We start from the raw sequence: 17,864 nt of genomic DNA, 5'->3' as shown, positions 1-17,864 counted from the left end.
CGAAGAAGAATTAATCACAGATATATAAAAATACATATTTATATATCTGTAGAATTAATACAATTTAAAAGCATTGTAAAAGATTTTCCATCAGAAAGAAAATTATCATTTGCTTCATTACATAAATTAATTATTACATCGATTTAAAAAAAATCGTTTCCAAATATTGAAATAATGTTAAGAATTATTTGTACTCTACCTTAGTTAGTAGGTTGAAGCGTCTAAAAATGTCTGTTTATATACACTAATGGATAAGACAAAAATGTTTAGCCCCCCACGGATGCGACCAAATCTCCGTCTATATCTCCGTTGACTTCAAAAACCGCACACTTTTAATAGGTTTAAACCGCACAATTTTAAAAATTGTCGTATCCAATAACCGCATAGTTATGATTTCGACCCCAAATACGCATATGTATATGTATAATTAATTATTTATTCTCATTATTCTCATATTTCATCAAAAATAATTTATATATTCAAAATTTAAAAAATGTAAAACTAAAAATTTTAAATATTAATTTAAAAAACATTAAAACTTTCAAAGTTTGATTGGCTAAAATCGACTGCCCATGTTATTTAAAAACTTTATACGATCTCTGTCACGTACAAATTCTTCCCAAAATTGAAACAAATGCTCCTAAACATAAATAGGCAACTTAAGCCCTGATTATTGTAAAGTACTTATCTTATAATCTTATCTTTTCACTATTTTCACAAAAAACTCTCTCTAATTGTACGGTAATTTGTTATAAAATGACCGATAAGCTGTGCGGTGTTTGTCTATCGACCTTTTTAAGGCTCAAAATTAAAATTGTACTGTTTTAGGATGCAATCTATGCCTCGCACTCGCACGGGTGCGTCCCGTTTTTATTTTTTACCTTTTTCATAATCCGAGTGTGTCCTCAATCATATCGACAAATTATATTGAATAGCCCGAGTGCGTCCTTGGTGGCTTGGTTAACAGTTATCCTATTTAAGATAAAATAATCGAATAAACCTTTCAAGATACAGGTTTGACGGTTAAAATGACAGTTTATCAATTGCGCTTAAAATTATACTAATTTATTGCGCTCAAAACATTTTACAATACCTAAGGAAAACTTATTAGCTGGTTATAATTATATAATAAATATATACACTAATCGATTTTTTGGCGAGTAATAGGCACATAATAAATAAAATATAATTTTTTTTCTTAAAATTCAACAAGTTACTTTACTTGCGTAATAATTTTAACGTTTCATAAAATTCCCTAGACTGTCATAAAATATATTATAACCACTCATTTTAACTAGTAATCAGGGCTGGCGAGAACTTTGGTGGGCCCCAGGGCTGATCAATTCCGGGCCCCTTTACTTATATATACTTATTTTATACCTAACCTAACCGGGCTCCCCTAGAGGTCCGGGCCCCGGGGCTCCGGCCCCTGCTGCCCCACCCTCTCGCCGGCCCCCCTGGCAGTAATCAAATGATCGATAAATAAATTTTTAATTTTCAAGCATTTTAAGTGTTTAGATCATTTATGTTGATATTGATGGAACCAGATCGAACAACAATATTTTTATATACTTGAAAGTAGGCAAATTTGAATACAAGCGCAATTTTGGGTGCAATTGGTCCATGACCGTTCAAATTACAACTATAATACTTTATAGGTGCTTAATTTTTAAATCTATGATTGCAAAGCACTGGAAATGGTGGGAAAATTTCATTTTATTTTAACTTCGATAATAATTGAGTACCTCTTAATGAATTGGGACGCACTCGGGAAACTCCCGCGTCACCAACACACCGTGCCGCATAATACCGTATTGGCGGGGTGAATAATTAATTATTAATTAATCCCAGGGCCGTTCAGAGGGGGGGGGCAATGGGACCATTTTGCCCCAGGCCCCATTGTTGTAATATTTTTAGGGGGCCCCCAAAAAGTCTTGATGTATAATAATTAAAAACAAAGAACTATCACCGACCACCGTTATTGAGACAAAAATAATGTATTAAAAGAGGAACTACGAATTTATTTCAAAATACACAAAGTATCAACAATTATTTTTAACGATAGCGAAATTGCATCGATTTCTATTCTTAATCAAATATATAAGAAAGGACTTCAAAATATACTACCTCAAATATGTATTTGTCTTCGAATACTTTCTACCATTCCCACGTCTGTGTCAACGGGAGAAAGATCTTTCAGTAAACTGAAATTAATAAAAAGTTATTTACGTTCAACTACAGCAGAAAACCGCTTAAATCATTTAATACTTCTCTCCATCGAACACAAGTTGGCAAAGACCCTAGATTATGATGATATTATTGACAGCTTTGCTGAAAAAAAAGCTAGGAAAAAGGTGTTCTGATATACATTTTAATATTTTATTTAAAATAATAAAATAATATACGTACATTTTTTTTAATTTTCTTAATCTACCTTATCTGTTGTTCTGATATACATTTTAATATTTTATTTAAAATAATAAAATAATATATGAACATTTTTTTTAATTTTCTTAATCTACCTTATCTATTTATTTAATCCTATAAACATCCAAGTTAATATTTTCTTTGAATATTTATATCTAGGAATAAATTTTAGTTTTTTGTATACATGGTAATACATTGCTAATAATGTATTGAATAATATTGAATAAAAATTAAATAGCAATTCTATTTTTAATGATAGTACCTTAAATGGCTTGACTAACGGCGTCACAAACCACAGTGAATATCGTATGGAGGGAAAAAACCTACCTGATTAATCCACTTAAACGCAACATTTTTAAAAATCCTTTCTTACTTCACGGCGAAAGTATTAGAGGAACCATTATTCCAAATTTCAAGTATGTACGTTGAGCAGTTTTTAAGATACAGCCAGGGGCGCCGCGAATATACGCGAGGAAAATGGTGCGTGAGTGGCGCCACAATATTTAAAAAAACCTTGGTGTACATTGTTAGAGAACCCAATGAAAATTTTTTTCGACGATTGGCTCTAATCCCAATGAGATAAACACTTCGTTATACATTTTTTGTTATCAGTTATATAATTCTGTTCCGAAATTTTAATGTTTTAAAGATAATTTAACGAAAATTATACTTCCAAAACTATATATAAATGGAATTGGGAATACTGTTAACATTTGGTTTGCGAAGTCGTTATCTCATTGGGATTAGAGCTAATCGTTGAACAGCATTTTCATTGTGTTCTCTAACAATATACTTACATCAGTATGCGTATATGCGGCCCAGTATCGTCCCCCTCCCCCCACCATAAAAAATATTTGGCACCGCCGCTAAATATAGCGATCAGTGAATCAGTGGTACGCATAATAATTTTTTATGCATAGATAGATTTATATATAATGCAGATAACTAATGTTTATATTATAATCTACGCAATTAAAATTTGAAATATAGGCCGGCGAATGATAAATAATTTATAAATAAATCATTATCCGTCATATATTTAGCGTAACTACTGCAGTGTTGAGTATTGATTAAGTCAACACTTGAATGTGCACCGTCACCGTGACACCGTGTACGTTGTATATAGCATTCTTAATTACAATTATTAACTCCAGACCATGTTGTCATCGTGCATTCGTGCATCTCCAATTGGTGGATACCAACGGTATACATCGTAACGTAGTGTTTAGTCGTTGTAGTGACGATCGCCTATTATTTTTCTACTTCGACGTTTAAAAAATGGGAAAAACTAAATGTCCCTTACAGTAAACCGCTTCCGTTATTTGGTAATATTTCGAATCAGGCTTTGAGCAAACACCGTGTATCAGTTTTGTATGACGATATCTATAACAAGTTCTCCGGTCATAAATTCGCAGGACTGTATCAGATGAGAACACCGTATTTGATGATCTGTGAACCAGAGCTAATCAACAACGTGCTAATAAAAGACTTTTCGTCTTTCACCGATCGTGGTGTCTACTCGGATTTCGCAGTGAATCCTTTGTCGAATAATTTATTCTTCATGGAAAATCCTCAATCGAAAATAATAAGAGGCAAATTGACATCTCCTTTTACATCAGGGAAACTCAAGATAATGTTTGATCAGATCAAAGAGTGCGGTGTTGAATTAATGAAAAACATTGATATTGATTTGATAAAAAACGAAAATGAAATAGAAGTAAAGCAAATATAATAGGAAAATATTTGTCCGACGTAATCGGCACTTGCGCTTTTGGGCTCAAGTTAAACGCTATAAGCGATGATAAATCCAAATTTTGTAAATACGGAAAAACGATTTTCGAACCTTCACTAAAAGCGCTTTTTGGACAATTGTGTTTGATGATCAGCCCAGCAATTCTTAAAGCTTTAAAATTGAAGGATTTTTCAAAGGAAGTGACATAGAGAAGAAAATAAAATTATCAGAAATTATTGGGTTCAAGTTTTAATCCAAGCAAGAAACGATCTAGTTTTGAACATAAATTTACCGGAACACGGTGAGATATTATTTATTTATTTACATAGTAATTTCTTTATCAAACAATACTGTTCAAAATTTATAAACGTTTTTGAAAATATTTTTGTTACATCATTTTATGTTCATAGAAACAAAATTTTTCTAAAAATATATATTTTTTTATCAATATCATTGTTTTAAGTTTTTATTTATTTATTAATGCAACATGCATTTTTAATAGCATATTTCTGGGCAGAAAATGTTTCAGGATAGGTATTTCGATGCATAAAAATTAAAATTTGGACGAGTAATTTTTGAGGTCCAGACATTTAAAATATAGATAAGTGGAGTAGTATACCAATACTTTTTGCAGCACCTCCATATCACACCACACTACTTATCAATACTTCAAAATTTAATACCTGTAACTCAAAAACTACTTGTTCACAATTTCAATTTTTATGCATCAAAGTACTCTGAAAAATATTATGCTTAAGAATACTTTATTGAAACTGCATGTTGTAATTAATAAAATTAAAAATGATAATGATAAAAAAATAGTATAAAATATATATATATTTTAAATAAACCTTGTTTTTTATTGACTTAAAATTATGGAAGAAAAATATTTTCTAAAAAAGTCTGTATAGTTTAATAAATAATGAGTGTTTTTGAAAAAAAGAGTCCTCCTTTATTTTTTTCAATTTACCAAAAATAAATAATTATTACTATCTAATATTAAAATATAATAAGAATTACTACAATGAATAATTCTGATTAAATACTTATGTTATCTTGAGCGACTATGATAATCATCAAAGACAGAGTACACGAAGAAATTCGTTTAAAACTATCAAAAAATAACGGACAAATCGACCACGTGTTTTTGATGGATCTAAGTTACTTGGATATGGTTATAGCTAGTAATTCTTTTATTCTAATACTATTCCATAAAAATAATTATTTTTTATTATTTTTTTTGACCAATAATTTAATTTTATTTATGATATTGTTTAAAGTTCTTTAAAAAGGTAATGTAAACTTTCTTATTTTTTAATATTATTTGAAAATAAATTAAGCAACATTCTCAATTCGTTTCTAAATTATAAAATAATAATGATAATACGTACATAATAATATAACCATTACATTTTTAGAAACATTACGTATCTACCCATCAGTTATCGCTTTGTTCAGAAAAGCAATAATGACATATCGAGTACCTAACGATTCATTAATAATTGAAAATGGACAAAAAATAGTTTCATATCCCTCTCCTCAAGAAAATCCTATACACGCCTCTAAAGCATGAATGCATGATATTGAAAAATTCATATTCAGTGCAGACAGTGCAGTACGAAACAATAATTCTAACATACGGCCAATAAGCAAATTAGTTACTCCTATATATTGCAGATAATGATAACACTAATTCCGTATGATCAATATTCTATATATAGATACAGTAATAAGTTTTAACCTTTAAAACAATATACAATTATTTTGCTAATAAATATAAGATAATAAATAAATATAATATATAATATATTGATATGTATATGTCGCATCCACATAGTGAAATCCTTCATTTCATGAACTGGATATCCAGATAGTTAAAGAAATAATATAGGACAAGACCGACTGACTGGATTAGCCGTCATAGATATTTATCGAAGTTATGATATTGATATTATCCAAGTTATTAATAGATTTGTGAGACTACCACAAAAAATAGATTTTGTATTATAAAAATATTAATTTTATTAATTTATAAATATGATTTTTGTTTTTTTCAGTTTTTAATTTTTACAAATTTTAGTAAAATATTAAATGTAAAACCTTCATTCAATTGAAAGTTTTAAAATACATATTGCAGTTTTTAATAAGAAATAAATAATTCTACCATAAAATTGTATTAATTTCTTGTTATAAATTTATAAATGTGTACAACCTGAAATCTCCCTAAAATATTATTTTGTGTATGCGCCTGCTTAATATATTAAAAATTAAAATGACACTCGGCATCAGTTCGACACTAACCATCAACGTGAGCGAACTCGCAATACAATTATTAACAGCTATCTACCAAACTATAAAGTATATTTTAAATATAAATCATTATTATAGATATATAAACCAAACGTGTCTTATTATAGATAAACACCTCATACAAAGTGCTCTAACCACTAGAAAAAATTTTTTACGGAAAACTTATCCATTAGGAATAGAAAACTTTCCTTGCATAACTAATATCGTAACAAGGTTTCCCCGACCACGTTACATATTTTGTGGAGGCGCTGAAGCTTTGGACACATATACGCACAAAGTTATCGATAATATACGACCCGGTTTGGTTAATATCTCTCTGTTTTATTTATTTTTAGATAGTAGTTAAAGTAAAAATATTTTTCCTTATATATATAAGAAAAATACGATTTTGTTGGCTATTGAGAGCCGTGATTTTTTCTTTAAAAATAAAAAATTGTCTTTCTATATTAGTAAATATACATAAATATATATAAAAGTATGGATCGAATTGGTAGATTAAAATACAAGTATAAGATAAGGTTCATTTTTTGGTACAAATTTTTTAGAAATTTAGAGAAATATTGTTGTAAAATACAGTGGATTGAGACTTGGAATTAAAATATAAGTTTTTATCGAGGATATCACGTGTCCCATAAATAAAATTAAAGATTTTAATGTATTTTGATTATACATATAATTATAATAGTATCGTAGATTCGTAGCTACTATATTATTAAAGCAATTATTATTTATTTTATATGTATATTTATTTTTATTAAAATAGCTAACTCACTCGTGAATATTGTAGAATAAAAAAAGCATAAGTAATTACTAATTATAAATTAAAATTGAAATAAAATTGTATTTACGGAGGAAAAATTGTGCATAAAGAGAATGACAACAATCAAATAGCAAAAGACACTAAGGAAAGTATTTTATTTTTGGTTCCAGAATTTAAAGATAAATTTTATGAACCAAATTTAAGCTCTGTTTTAAGGTGAATTGAGGAAAAAGATTTAGATATTTCTTTCAACATTCCAGATTCTCGAAGTTGCCAATTTCGGCGGTTTTAGTTAAAATATTTACTCTTGATGGTACTGAAACGTGCAATTTTTTGCAAAATAAAACTTTCTTTAAATGAATAATTAATACAAATCTTTTAATTAAGATTTGTAGCTTCAGGCACGTATACGAAAAAAAATCGTCGGGGAGAGGGTTACAACATTTAGCAACACAAATTGTGCCTCAACATGAAAAAACAATTTTTACCTCGTTACTTGAAATTATTTCTGGGGGTGGGGGTTGAACCCCAAAACTCCCACTGTATACGTGCCTATATGTAGCTTGTTTCTATAGAATGTAGGAAATGTTATAAAAAGATGCAATTCTGGCGCGGATCTAGAACATATTTAAGGGGGGGGTGGGGGGCTTCTTAAATAAAATTTCAGCCTAAGTCTGATAAAAACATTGTACATACTATATAAGCTAATAGGTAAATATTATTAATTAAATTCCAGTTTATCAGTACAATAAAATAAATAAAATAATTAGATAAGTAATATAAATGGTTTAATTAATAATGATACGTAATATATAATTAATAATAATTAATAATACAATATAACAAATATTAAAAAATGATCACAGAACAAAATCGTTTCGTCTTTTAGATTTGGCAAATTCGTCAATTACTTCTTCACATCAGTCAATACTAATATTTCTATAACAATTAAGCAATGCAAGTCCATTTAAGCGCTCTTCGGATATTCTTGATCGAATCCAAGTTTTTAATCGGCGAAGAGAAGAAAAATTTCGTTCCGCGGTTGTTGAAGTGGCTAGTAATGTTAGAAGTATAAGAAAAGAATTATAAATAATTGGAAAGGTTTCGGAATCACGTCTTTCAAAAGCTTCTAATAATGTTTTTGGAATTTCTTTTTCATTTGTCCAATATGTATGCCGTAATTGAAGCTCTCCTTCGAAATATTTTTTTACGAGGTCTTCCGATAGGTTCAAATTTATAGATATTATTTCACACGCGGCCGAAACTCTATCGGCAAAACAATGCATTTTATCGGCTGCTGAAAATAGATATAATAGAAAATTCACCAAAGTCCACGGGGCGAGGCATGGCGCCTTGGCCCCCCATTGGATCCGCGTCTGATGCAATTGCTTGGAAATCCGAATCTTGAATTTTACACCGTTAAATACCGCACACATTTATTTTATTGTTAAAAAGGGAAATTTAAAAGTCGATAGTTGGATAGTTCAAAACCGCACACATTTGATTGACAGTCAAGAGTCAAAACTTAAACAACAAAATCATAAAATTGTTTTTCATCTGGACAATTAGTAGCCATAATCTCGATCTTTTTGATAGTGTGCGGTTATGAACGAAGCTCAAATGAAATTGGTAATTGTTGGAATGGTTAATTGAATTTGAAGTATTACCATGTGAAAAAACAGAAATTCCTCTAAAATATGCTGAAAATATATTTACATTGGTGCCAAAACATGGAATTTTGTTAAAATGTAAAATAATTAGTTAATCAACCAATGATAATAATAACGTGTGCACTGCAATAAATACAAACTGTATCTTTTTATTTAATTTCTAACGGTAGAAATGTGTATGGTTTTTATTTTATTTTTATATTTATAGATAGTTTTAAGATTACTTTGTACATTTTGACGGAATTACTTATTTAAACGGTAAATAACGATGTTAATTATAATTAATAATAATAATAATAATAATAATAGGTATTTCGTTACAATTTAAAAACATTAGAGAACTTATAATTTTAAAATACATTATATTATTATGAATTTTACTATTCGTGTATTATGCAACGACACATATTTGATTTATTTTATAGTGTTAATTTATAGTATCACTATGAACCTATTTTTACCGTTTTATGGTATTTATTACAGAAATATATTATTATCATTACATTTTGAGTTGTATAAGTTGATATTATATGGTTTAAAGGCATATTATCACTATAGTGTATAATCATTAAATATACTATAATAACACAAACAACTAATATAATGCAAATCGGAAAAAATTATACATACTAACTTAACATATAATTCTAAAAGTAAAATAAATCATTATAATAGCCATCTAAAAGAAACATATTAAAACATAAACTTAGTAATAAAAGTAAACTGATTGTCTATTTATCATTAAATACAAATTTAATACACCCATAATCATATATATTACTTGCATATTTTTTTACTATTATTATCAAAAATGATTTATATTAATCGTTATGTCTATATAATATTTATACATTTTATAATTGCTTAAGACTTAATAAGAGTCTACAAGTTTTATTTTTTTGAGAATTTAATATAATATATAAACCATAATATGTATAATAATTCTCTTTATAAATTGTATATAAATGTTGTATGACATTGCTTTGGGTGCTCTGTTGTGGATTTGTAGAAAGTTGTCCAGCTTTACGCGTTATGCGGATAAGCCAGTGCTGGATTAAGACCGATCATAGCCCTAGGCAAACATTTTTTTATAGCCTATATCATATGAAGATTTAACGATTTAATTGGGCGACCACGGACACCCGGTTAAAATGCCATACCTAGTATCACTATAAAAAAAAAATTGCCACCTCTGACGACCACTTTAATCTAGCCCTAGGCACGTGCCTATCCTTAATCGCCAGATCATCCCTTGCTCCATCATTTAATGCGAGTCGCGGAAGACAATTTATCGATCTTGTAAGATTTGTCGACTGCACTACAAGATTGTATCTGAAACTAAATTGTCAGATTAAAATTAGGTATGCATATGTATTCTTACATAGTTTTATTTCATTAATAATCATTATAAATTAGAACATTTTTGCTCTAACAATCCATTTTTTAATGCTATGACATCAACTAAATTGATTTTTTTTTCAATTTGGCAGTTTCACTGAAAAGTTTTGATAATAGTTCACCTTATTATTAGTCTCGATAAATATTGAATCTACGTTTATCAGGTAATCATACTTTTCTAATGCGAGTTGTTTCAGTTGTTTGTATTGAGTATTGACCGCATGTTTCCAAATTTTAATTTAATATTTTATTTTCATATAATATATTTAGAATTATGATTTATGAAGTGATGTGGTGATGTTTTATTGACTCTCCGTGTATTAAATTTCAACTGAGGAAATATTAGTAATTTATAAATACGATGTAATTATATCCTAAACGATTATTATTATACATATAGTTGTATAGTGGCGTAATTAGGAATTTTCCTTTGGGAGAAGAGATTAAAATTTTTTTAGTAAAAAACTATAAACTTTATTACCATTTGCAATAAGAAATACTTATATATAGGTACAGTAGAAATCGTTTATAATGACGTCAAAAGGAACAAGGAAAATAGGTCATAATAACCGGTTGTCATGATTTAATCAAAATGATGAAAAAAAAACTGTAACTTATATTCAATATATTTAGAAAAAATTGAAATATCAAAACATTTATTTATTTTAATTAATTAATTAAATTATTATTTTAGAATTAAATTTACAAAGTATTTTATAAATCATCACTTATTTATTGTTGAGAATTCAATATAGTTATACGCAGTAAAGGTACCTACTTAAATTTAATTTTCGATAACACTCTACATCACTCATCAATTGTCATAATCAAAACTTATCTTAAAACTACAAGCTATTACGATTTCATCAAATATTTTAACAGAACATTTAATAATTTGTAGTTAGAAATTTTTCTTCTAATAGATTCAAAGATGTATTAGCACCAAATAAACGAAGTAGATTTACAACGAAATATTTAAAACAAACAATAATTATTTAATGAAACTCTTTTTAAAATTAATTTCTTTTATATTTTATAAAATAGATAAGAAAATTCAAAAATATAATAGACAATAGTTAATAGGTATAATAAGCACATACAAATAGTACCGATCCAATTTGTTCATATTCTATTAATAATTATATATTGCATTTTTTGTCCGTATTTCTTTATTTTGAAAAAAATTTTAATGCATTTTTAATTGTCTTTTAGTGGATAAGTACAATACATATTCATACATTTTTTTAGTGCATCCTAACCCTAGTTATTATATTGTTGATCAAAGAATGACTGTTGTTACCGTTGCTGTTGTTTTGTCTATAATCATAATCATTATAGTTATTGTTATTATATTTCATAGAATTATTATTAACATTTGAATTATAAGTATTTTTTTCTAATTAAATTTTTTCTTCTTATTGGTAGGCTCGATTTTGTACACTATAACTGTTTTAAATTATTTTCTATTTCTATCAAGCTGTTGTTTTTTAACATACCTATAACATTATATAGTATCCAGGTGATAATGCGTCAAAAATCAAGTCAATTTTTTCCAATTCAGACATCGTCGTGTTTATTTCATTTATTAAAAAAAAATCATATCTATCCATAACTCCACAATCGATTCACCAGCTTTTAATTTTCTGTTTCTTAAATTGTTTTTTAACATTTTGGATTTCGACTAGTATGACGAATTGACGCGAAATTGTCTTTAAATTTAAGCATTATTTATTAAAAAGACAATTTAGTTTCCGAATCGATAATTTTAATAGTTTATACGCCATAGTTTTAGTGCATATAAAATGTGCATACATATTCAAACATTTTTTAGTGAACACACACCTTAACTCTAGTAATAATCACGCTTTGTGGATGAAATTTATAGGCGTGCGCACATGCAGGGCGTGTCGAGTGTGCCCGCAGGCACGCCCTGTGATTTTTTATGGGCCGAAGTTATTTATTAACATTAATTGCATGTTACTTGTAACCTGCATGGAGTATTACTTGTAACGTGCATAGAGTATTACTTGTAACGTTCATGAAATGTTACCGATAACGTATACAGAATGTTAATATAAAGCATCGTATTCATATTACAATTGAAGTTACTTTCTCAGGACATAAGCAGTTTCATACACATTACAATTACGTAAATGCCACTTAAAAGGTGAGATTACAAGTTACAAATTAATATTGTAAAAACATTGCCGAAATATTTCATTACACAGTGGGCAATCTTCCTAAATAATTAAATTCATTCAATTTTAGATAATTTTTTTAAAGCGAATTTGAAAAAAAAAATTGATTAATTCAAATATGATTAATTTAAGATTTAAGCAGGATAAATTTGACTTGGTTGATGCTATGGTATGCATATTAAATATGAATATAACTCAAAATCTTGTCAACACTTTCCACAAGATTTCAAAGGAAAATTTAATTACCGAACTGAAACTTTTCAGAATCTATCAAATAGTAATGATAACAATGTAAACTTGTTTCACAGATATTAATTATATAAATTATTATCTATATATAATATGTTACTCCTAATTATTTTTGTAAACATTTTAGCAGCACATTATTTACTGTAGCATCTTCACCGAGTAATGCCATTTTTAGATGTATACGCAAGTATACATTTAAAATTGTTGTATGTTAGCATAATAATATGTCCATGGTTACTTTATATCACTATTTGATTTTTTTTAAATTTTTCGTTTACCTTCGTTGTCGCAGACTGTGGTTTAAACTAACAGGTTTTGTAACTAATCATAATATCTACAATCTATGATTCATGTTTGATTTTTTTCCATAAAAATAAAATAAATAAATAACGCGGGATATAACTGATAAAAGAGGTTCTCAAAAAATATCTTAAATTATTAATTAATTTTTTTTTTCTAATCTAACCTAACCATCGGAATATAACCTTTAGCGGAAAACAATCATGGTGATAACGAGCGAGGTCATTTTGGCGATAAACGGTTACGTTCGTAAAAAAATATATGCATGTTAATATTAGATAATATTAAATAGGTATATATACAGTTTAGATGTGTTGTATTTATAAAATGGTTGATCAGAAGGCCGATGATAAATATGGGCACTATCTGCTTTTAGAGTCCGTGAATGCTTATAGGCCTCAATGAATAAATTAATAATAATAATAAATACATATAACGCGTTTTGTTTTATCTGTTATATAAATATAAAGGATAGTAATATTAACAGTGTATGACGTATGTATAAAAATCGTATTTAATATTATGTTAATATAAACAACATAGGTACGTCATAAACGTTATGTTACGTAAATGTAATCATGTCTTGTAAAGTATTTGGATACTAGTACCTATTTAAAATTTAAATACATTTTGAAGTATTTTTATTTTATTACAAATACAATTTTTCTTTGGGTTTTTTTTAAGTATTCTGAATACATTTTAGAAGTATTTTTAACAAAATTTAAACTTGTATTTCAATATTATAAAAAAATCAGTTTTATCAATTTCTTATAAAAATAAATAGTAAAATTTTAAATATTAAAAAAAAGATCAGATAAGAATTTCAAAAAAAGTGTTTTTACAAAAGAACATATTTTTCCATACAACATGTTATTATCTCTAAAAATCTTCAGAGAATTTATTGTAAAATTTTTTTTATTTAGTATTATTAGGACGGTTTAGGTATGTAGATTTGTAAAGTATGACCAGTTTGAGTATTCGTGAAATACATTACAGTATAGTCCCGCTAATCCTGACTAGATAGGACCGGACTCTCTCCGGATTAAACGAGATGACTTTTTTTTTTAACTTACTAAATAATAAACACAATAAATATACTGTCAAAAAAAAACCTCATGTATTTATACGAATTCAAAATGTATTGATATATAATTTTACATTAGGTACACATTATTATTTTTATTATTAGGACTTGAAAAACTCCGTGATATTTTTTTGTTTTAATGAAGATTGACGTCATTTCGCTTTACGATGTCTTATAGACGCATATTATTAGATGTCATATTTTAATTATAGATATTCCCAAATATATATATTATACATGAGTACTTACTAAATACGAAACATAAATTGTCCGGATTAGCGGGACTCTACTGTATTTTAAAAGTATTTTTAATAATTTTTCATGGGAATACTAGTATTAGTATTTTAATACTTCTTTAAAAGTATTTTTTACAAGATTATGTAACAATTTAATTAATGTTTAAATATATATAATATATATTTACTATAATTCGCTTTGTCGACAATTTTTCCTATTTTCGGTTGATGGGTGAATGAAATATGTTTAGGAGACAGCTGCACATCAATATACTATAGTTTGTATAAGAAAACATCGTTGATCCATCGATCGTCTCGAGAGTGATTGGCTGTAAAAATAATGTATATTACTATATTGTGTTATAATTTGTAATATTATAACATCGTTGATATAGCCATACGCATGCAGTCTTCACCGTTTTCATGCATTTTCTTAAACCAACACTGAGCTAGTTGTCTGTATGCGAACAATTTTATCTGGTTTGTAAAATTGCTTTCTTTTTATAGGACAATGTTCAATGTCGCTAAATCGTTATGGATACTATGCACGTAGAATATATATGTATGTATATTGTATGTATACCTACCTCTATATATTATAGGTTAAATAATATATAGGTATTTATAGGTAGTTCGCCCTGATAACGCGTATAATCATGGGGTGGGTGATGGGGGGGTACTCGGGAAGCGCAGTATTGGCGGGGGAGTAGGGGGAGGGGGTGCACTTGATGACTGGACGGGAGGGAGCTGAAGCGAGGGGTTCCTAAAACCAGCTATATTTCGTACCTACTTCCGTCATATATCTAGCTAACACTGCAGTGTTTAATTGAGTGTGAACTGTAAACGTTGTATAGCATTCTGTATTATTAAGTACTAGCTATGTATCCATCGGGCATCATCGATTGGTGGATACCAACGTTATACATCGCAATGTCGTGTTTGGTCATTGTAGTGACGATCGCCTATAATTTTTCTACTTCGACATTTAAAAAATGGGAAAAATTAAATGTTCCTTATAGTAAACCGCTTCCGTTATTCGGTAACATTTTGAACTTGGCTTTGTGCAAACACCATGTATCAGTTTTTTATGATGATATCTATAACAAGTTCTCCGGCCATAAATACGCAGGACTGTATCAGATGAGAACACCGTATTTGATGATCCGTGATCCAGAGCTAATCAACAACGTGCTAATAAAAAACTTTTCGTCTTTCACCGATCGCGGTGTCTACAGGGATTTCGCAGTGAATCCTTTGTTGAATAACTTGTTCTTTATGGAAAATCCTCAATGGAAAACATTAAGAAGCAAATTTACATCCGGTTTTACATCAGGAAAACTCAATATACTGTTTGATCAGATCAAAGAGTGCGGTGTTGAATTAATGAAAGTCATTGATATTGATTTGATAAAAAATAACAACGAAATAGATATAAAGGAAATAATAGAACAATTTTCAATCAACGTAATCGGCACTTGTGCTTTCGGGCTCAATTTAAACGCCATAAAAGATGATAAATCCGAATTCCATAAGTACAGCAAAACGATATCCAAACCTTCACTAAAAATGGTTTTCGGACAATTGTGTTTGATGATAAACCCAGCACTTCTAAAAGCATTAAAATTGAAGGATTTTCCAAAGGAGATGACTGACTATTTTATAAACGATTAAAGAAACTATAACATATAGAGAAGAAAATAAAATAATCAGAAATGATTGGATTCAAATTATTTTGCGAACAAAAAACGATTTAGTTTTGAATGAAAAGTTACCTGAACAAGGTGAGATATTATTTTTTTATTTAATTATAATAATCAAAATACGTGTTTATGTATATTTTTTCAATTTCCCAAAAATAAGTAATTATTACCATCTAATATTATATAATAAATACAATGAGTAATTTTATAGTTTTATAATTATATAAAATAATGCCACATATTAAATACTAAAATTAAAAATATCAATTGATGTGTATAAATTTAAAATTTTTTTTTAGAAAAAATTACCGAATTACAAATCATAGCGAATGTTTTTGGTATATTTATCGCTGGGTTCGAAACAGTGTCATATACTATAAGTTATTGTTTGTATGAATTAGCATTAAATAAAAATATTCAAGACGAAGTACGCCAAGAGATTTATTTAAAACTGTCCAAGAATGACGGACAAATTAACCACACGTTATGTACGAATCTTAACTACTTGGATATGGTCATAGCTGGTAATTTTTTTTATTATTATATACTATTTCATAATAATAATCGATTATTGTAATTATTTTTAATCAATAATTGAATTGTATTAATTATTTTGTTTAAATAATATAAAACTTTTGATTTTCTATTAAAATTTGAAAATAAATTAAATCGTATTCTCATTTGTGATTCTTAAATTATAAAATAATCAAATTAATATACATATACATACATAAAACATAATATTATAACTATCACATATTTTTTTAGAAACATTACGTATGTATCCTCCAAATATAGCTTTGTTCAGAAAAGCAGTACAGACATATCAAGTACCTAACGATTCGTTAATAATTGAAAATGGTCAAAAAATGATAATTCCTGTTTATTCATTGCATTATGATAGTAAGTACTATACGGACCCCAAAAAGTTTATTCCTGAAAGATTTTCGGCAGAAGAGAAAGCTAAACGGCCAAAAGGTGTATACTTGCCATTTGGCGATGGTCCTTGCATGTGTATAGGTAGGTAATATAGTTTACAAAGTTTAAAGGTAATATAAATGTATATTTATTTCAATTTTTAGGTAAACGTTTCGCAGAGTTGGAAATTAAATCGGCAATTGTTGAGATGTTAATTAAATTTGAAGTATTACCATGTGAAAAAACAGAAATTCCTCTAACATTTGCTAATAATGTATTTACATTGATGCCAAAAAATGGAATTTGGTTGAAATTTAAAAGAATTAATTAATTAGATTGCGTAGTACCTAGTAGACTACTTACTATAATAGTTTTTATATTTTTTTAAATTTTTATTAATATATTCTTTACCACTTCGTAAATTTGTCTTTTTGTCTTAATTTTATTTTTTAATATTGTTTATTTATTTATGATATAGTATACTATGAATTTATTATTATACCAAATAATTGACTTATATTCTGACTTTTTTGTGTTTCCATAATCCCATATAAATTATAGATATTATAATGTGTAAATGTGTTGTCATCGGTTGGCCAATCATTATGCATTATTTTCTATTCGTATTACCATTGATTATAAATACTAATATTTATTTAAGTATTATAAATACTAGTAGTATTTATAATCAATGCTATTACGCAGAAACATATTAATAATAATAATAATTCATTAATTACAAGTAAATGACTAATGACTGAATATACAAACTGCAAGTATAAATGTGTAACTTTTTTCTTTTTATTGTTTTTTATAAATTATTAAACATGGTTAATGGCCCTAATTAGAAAAATTCTATAAGAACATGAGGTACACCAAATT

The 17,864-nt window shown here is 27.7% G+C and overlaps 2 pseudogenes; both read left to right on the top strand.

Moving 5' to 3' along the window:
• Nucleotides 1–2,904: 2,904 nt before the first annotated feature.
• On the top strand, nucleotides 2,905–5,732 carry LOC113555240 (annotated as a pseudogene).
• Nucleotides 5,733–15,248: 9,516 nt separating this feature from the next.
• On the top strand, nucleotides 15,249–17,313 carry LOC113550871 (annotated as a pseudogene).
• Nucleotides 17,314–17,864: the final 551 nt, after the last annotated feature.

The sequence above is a fragment of the Rhopalosiphum maidis genome, chromosome 2 (assembly GCF_003676215.2).
Source record: "Rhopalosiphum maidis isolate BTI-1 chromosome 2, ASM367621v3, whole genome shotgun sequence".
NCBI lineage: Eukaryota > Metazoa > Arthropoda > Insecta > Hemiptera > Aphididae > Rhopalosiphum > Rhopalosiphum maidis.
Note: the sequence above shows the minus strand (reverse complement) of the source record. Positions and strands in the feature narration are given on the sequence as shown.